At 53.1% G+C, this 5,448-nt stretch overlaps 1 protein-coding gene across 1 annotated transcript in view; it reads right to left on the bottom strand.

The window, feature by feature from the left end:
* Window positions 1-4,608, bottom strand: part of ASB2 (ankyrin repeat and SOCS box containing 2) — a 49,396-nt gene extending 44,788 nt beyond the window's left edge. The window contains exon 1 of the mRNA XM_010836264.1: window positions 4,236-4,608. The gene's annotated coding sequence lies outside the window, so the exon portion shown is untranslated. The remainder of the gene's footprint in view (window positions 1-4,235) is intronic.
* Window positions 4,609-5,448: the final 840 nt, after the last annotated feature.

A 5,448-nucleotide genomic window follows, 5' to 3' on the forward strand; every position in this document is an offset into this window, starting at 1 on the left:
ATCCCCTAACAAAAAAAAAAAAAAAAAAAGCCGGTGCTGTGTGTCCCTGCACCATTTCCTGGCCAATTTCACACACTGCACCTTTTGACTTTCTCAAAACCCCTGCACTGGGGGAGGATTCTTCCCATTGCCCAGATGGGAAGACTGAGACCCAGATTGTAAGTGGTAGAGAGCCCCCCTGCCCCTGTTTTCATCAGACTCTCTGACACTGAACGCTTAGGGCAGTGGGCAGGGGTTAGTCTGGAAGTCTCTGCTAAGGGCTGACCTGGCCCTGGTGGGAGCGGGAGTGGAATCCAGGCCATCTTGCTTGGCCCCCAGAGGGGCCCAGGTTAGAGCCCAAGGGTGGGCCTTTGCAACCGGCAGTGCTGACAAGCCTCTGGCTACTGGCGTCTGGGGCCTCACAGCTGTTAGGATTTGAGCCTTTGTTCAGACTCTAAACCTCTAAAGCCCCTCCCAGCTCTTCTGATCTCAGAAACTTTGATGCTGGTGACATACACACTCCTGGCTTCCCTCGGGAGCTAGGACTCTAGATTTCTGAGGCTGCATGAGGGTTGTTGGAGGTTACTGAGCTGACCTGTTACTAAGTAACCTGTTGAAGGTTACCTGACCACTGCTGACCCATAGCCCAGGAGGGGAAACTGAGGCCCAGAGACAGGATTCGACCAGCCCAAGCCATCAAGGAAGGAGGTGACGAACAGGGATTTGAACGTGCCCAAAGCTACATCCGCTCCCACGCCACCACGCCCCCAGACCCTCTGTGTCCAGCGTACACAGAGGAGTCCAAGACTGTCCTAAACGAGCTGAGCACCGCTTGCCAACCTGAATCAGGATGAATCGCTCACCAGGGCTTAGGACCCTGATGACATTTTAGAAGATTATGTATTGATTGTTGCAAACTGCAGGCAGAGGCTACCCCCAAAACAGGGGGAGAGAAATAGGGGGAGGGGGAGACAGGGAAGAAGAAAAAACAAGGGGGGAAAACCTCTTTCCTCTTTTTTGTTGGAAAATATTCCATTTTCCAAGGAGAAGCACATACTCTGCACAGGCCTAAAGGCCCACAGCCTGAGGCGGGGCCATGAGCACCAGCTAAGAAAAGCATCAGTGAATGCCAAGTTTCCATTTTATATCTTTGGGTCCCATGCTGTTGAGTCCCCAGGCCCCGTGGGTCACCTTCTGCTCAGCCTCCCAAGTGGAGGACGTGTCTCTTACCTCCCAGCCCTGAAGGGGCTGGTCCTGGCACAGCTAGCCCCCTCCCATGCCCCTCCGGGCCCACCTCCTCACTTTTTCCTACAGCAACGGCTCGGCGCATACAGGTCTGGCACGTATGGAGTACTCGAGACCCCTGCCCCGGTTTCTGCCCAGGGCTCAGCGAATGCCAGGCTTTGCCTTGTGCCAGAAGCCTGGGCTGGGGATGAGAAGGGGCCGGGCTCCCTGGTGGAGGTCTGAGCCTCTGATCACTGTTGCTCCAGCCCTTGCACGTAGCCCAAGTATGGCTTTGCATGCTAAATTGCTTCAGTCGTGTCCTACTCTTTGCGACCCTAGGGAGTGTAGCCCACCAGGCTCCTCTGTCCACGGAATTCTCCAGGCAGTGGGTTGCCATGCCCTCCTCCAGGGGATCTTCCCCACCCAGGGATCGAACCCACGTCTCATGTCTCCTGCATTGGCGGGCAGGTTCTTTACCACTAGCGCCACCTGGGGAGCCCAAGTATGGCCTTGCCCAGCCCTATTCTGGGCACCCGGAGGATGTGGACTCTTTCTCATCTTGACCCCTGGGTGGTAGAATGTTCTAGAAGCTCTAACTCTAGGCTCCAGAAGAGAAAATCTCAGGTGGGCAGGGGTGCCCTCCCAGAGCCCTCTCTCTCCTTACCCAGCCTACCACATGCAGGGCTGGCTGGAAATCTTTTATTCGAGATCACTCCAAAATCAGCTAGGATCCTTCTCCTTTTGGTTTTTTTTTGTTGTTTGTTTGCTTGCTTTTGTTCTCCTGCCTTTGCTTAAATCTTTTTCTTTTCCTCCCTCTACTTTCTCTGTCTTTTCTACCCCTCTTTTCTGTCTCCTTTTTTTTAAACAATTCAGGCAGGTTAGGAATCACCTAACTTCTGTATGGAAAATCTCATGAACAGAGGAGCCTGGTGGGCTATAGTGTCCATAGGGTCATGAAGAGTCAGACACGACTGAGCGACTGAGCATGAGTTCTGTATTACCATCACCTTCCCGAAATGTTTTCCTCGGCCACAAAGCTCTTAACAACTCATTTATACTCCCAAGCATTAATTGGTTCAAAAGAAGGTGCTGAGGATGAGAAGTAAAGAAATAAACAAGTCCTGTGACAGCTGCCCGCTCCAGGCGGCCTAACCCTCTTCAGCTCAGCAGTGGAAGGACAGTGGGCGGGTCCAGAGATATTTTTGTGCCTCCTCTGGGAAGACTCTTTTGGATCCAGCTTGTCCACATTGTACGGCACCTTATGATGATTCATTGGTGCCAGGACGGGTCTGTTTACTGCCGTGCTGGTGCCCTGGGGGACCTCAGAGACCATGGCTTAGGCTGTGGGCACTGGAGGCCCATCAGCTAAGAGGCCAGGATTTGAGTCCCGTCTCCAACACCTCCTAGCTCTCTGGCTTTAGATGAGACCCTTAAGCTCTCGGGACCTCAGTTTCCACCTTTGGGAAATGGGAGTGACCATCGTCTCTAATTCATGCTGCCCAGGAGCAGAGTCAGTGAGAGGATCTACCACAAGCGCTGGGCCAGCGCCCGGCTCACGGTGAATGCTCAGTGAAGGCTCAGGGGTACGAGTGCTCTTATTCATTGTCAGGTCTCCAGGGGTGGATCACACACGGCCCCACCCCAAGGAGGAGGAAGAAGGTGACACCCTCCCCCCACTACCAGGCCCTCGTGGGCTGGGCTGTTTGTGCACGAATGGATGATGCAACCTGGAAGGCTGCCAGGTGGTGGCAGCCGCCAGTCCTGGAGGGGGCTGTGCTGTAAACAGGCCTGCCATCAGCTGTCAGGACCTGTCCAACTGTTGCAGAAGTGACTGGAGTCCGCCCCTGGCTGCCCCACTGCGCTCTGACCCGGGCCTCCAACCGCAGAGGTCAGGGGCTATGGCTGGTGCGCTGGCCCCGCTGGCTTTGCCTGGGCACTTGTGAACTCCCTCAGCTGCTGCCTCGTGCATAAACTTTCCCATTGTCGAGGCAAGCTCTTCTATCCTGTGCCGGGAGCTCAACTTCTGCCCTGACTCAGGCCTTAATGACTTACCTAAGGGTCTCTGCCTCCCTGCTTCTTCTTTCCCCTGGCTTTGCAAGGAGCTGCCTCAAGTCAGATCCTCCCCACTGCTCCTCTGCTCAAAAATAATCAGAATGTGTTCCATCCTCTTGCCTGGCCTGGTGGGAGCAGTATCTCCCACCCCTACCCCCATTCCCGACTTCCCCTTCCAGCATCACCGCCACTTCTCACCTCCTGACCCTTTGCTGTAACCACACGGCTCTCCCTACTATCTCCCCAGACCCACCCCAGCTTGTCTGCCTTTGCCTGAGCTGATCCTCCAGCTGGAAGTCCCTGTCCCACCCACCCTCCACCCACCTGAGACATCTATCCATCTTTTCAAAGGCCAGCACTTCCTTGAATGTGTCCTCATGTTTACACACACCCCCCTTTTCATTCTTTACGTGGTATCTTAGTTCTGTTTGCAGATTTTATTTCCTCTCCTAAACCCCAAGTTATTGCAAATACAGCTCATGGCATCCAAGGTTGCTATCACCACCCCCCCAATACACACACATACACACAATCCTGCCCATACATAGATGTTCCATAGACGCTCCATAAATGGCACATGAAATTAACACCCCCATGCATGAAAATATCTCTTCCCTCAACCTAAAAGCATTTCTGAAAGTCATTTGTCTGATACAGACATTGCCCAAGGCCTATAGAACCAACAATAGCATCATTGATAACTCCTTTTGCATTGCCATTTTTAGAAGTACACAGTAGAATGACATTCTGAGCAAGAATCCTCCGGAAGATTGGACAAGTACATGCAAATGGCTGATTCTCTGTGCCCCCAGTCCAAAATAAAAGTCACCAGCCTGCTTTAATAACTCAAGAGAATAGGAGAAAGAGGGAGACACACAAACATACTTTGACTCTAAGAGGCTATGAATAGACACCGCAGCGGTTAAGTCCCAGCCCGACAAGCAGTCTTTCTGCATAAGAAAGTTGAAAGCATGCATTACCTGTTAGGCTCTGAAACAAGGGTAAAATTCAGGGGTAAGAAAAAGGATTTTTCCTGAGAGTGTCTTAATTCAGAACATGCTCCCTGAGTTTGCCTTCAGCCCTGGCCCTGGGCTTCTGGCTGCTCTGCCAGGCAGTTCTGAAACGCTCTCCTTTGAAGCAGGGAGTTTATTTCGGGCCCATCGCATGACCAATGATGGCAAGCCAAACTATAAGATGTTATGAATCTCAGATTTCCTGTTTAAAGATTGCACCGAGGAAGCCGGGATCCTGGTTTCCTCCAGGCCGCGTCAATTACGGACTTGACTTCGGAGAGCATCTCGGAGCTTTGGCTCTCCCGTGACGTCATCACTTCTGATCCTTGACACGGAGGCCATATATGGGTATGTTTCTGGAACTCCCCAGGAGGGAGCGAGAGAGGAGAGAGATGCAGAGAGTAGGAGACACAGAGCTGGGAGAGAAAGCTGCAAGCAAGGGCAAGGAAGGAAGTGTGGGAGAGAGGAGAAGGGAGGAAAAGAGAGAGAAAAGAGGAAAAGTGGGAAGAAAGGATGGAGAGAGAAGAGAGGAGGAAGGAGGGGAGTCGGGGAGGCTGGGAAGGAAGAGGGGACGGAGGGAGACTGAGAGCAGGCAGAAAGGCAGGGAGGAAGAAGGCTGAACAAGAGGGAAGCGAGGATGCGCGGGTTCACTGTTGGGGCCTTTGCGGGTAGCAGGTGACAGAGCCTGGTATTTCCGGGTCCCAGGGTGGGAATCCAGCTGCTGGAGTCTGTGGGGTGGGCAGGGGAGCAAATGAACAAATAAGCCTGTGGGCAAGTCCCGTGCAGGGGCAGTGGAGCCCTTTCTCCAGGCCCAGGGAAGAAATGATCTGCTTCTGGACTCGATGGAGTGACCCAAAATGTTAGCCTCGGGTGGCAGAGACTGCATACGTACGGCCACACGCCCTGAGCATGCATGATGCCAGGCACCCACATGCCCACGTCTGCGTTCAGATCTCAGGTTGCAGAGTGGGGGAAGCTGGAAATGTCACTTGGTCCACTCCTGTAAATGGAAAATAATTTCCATTTCAGAGACCACATCCCCTTGCAGGATATTGGACTTGCGACCCCAGAGCGTGGCTCACTTTGCATATTCCATCTGGAAATTAATCTCAGCGAGTTCAGGGTGCCCTGTAGTCAGGTCAGTGTTCTAGAGGCTGACCTGGGGCTGAGGACAGGAGGG

The sequence above is a fragment of the Bison bison genome, unplaced genomic scaffold, assembly GCF_000754665.1.
Source record: "Bison bison bison isolate TAMUID 2011002044 unplaced genomic scaffold, Bison_UMD1.0 scf7180017864061, whole genome shotgun sequence".
NCBI classification, from domain to species: domain Eukaryota; kingdom Metazoa; phylum Chordata; class Mammalia; order Artiodactyla; family Bovidae; genus Bison; species Bison bison.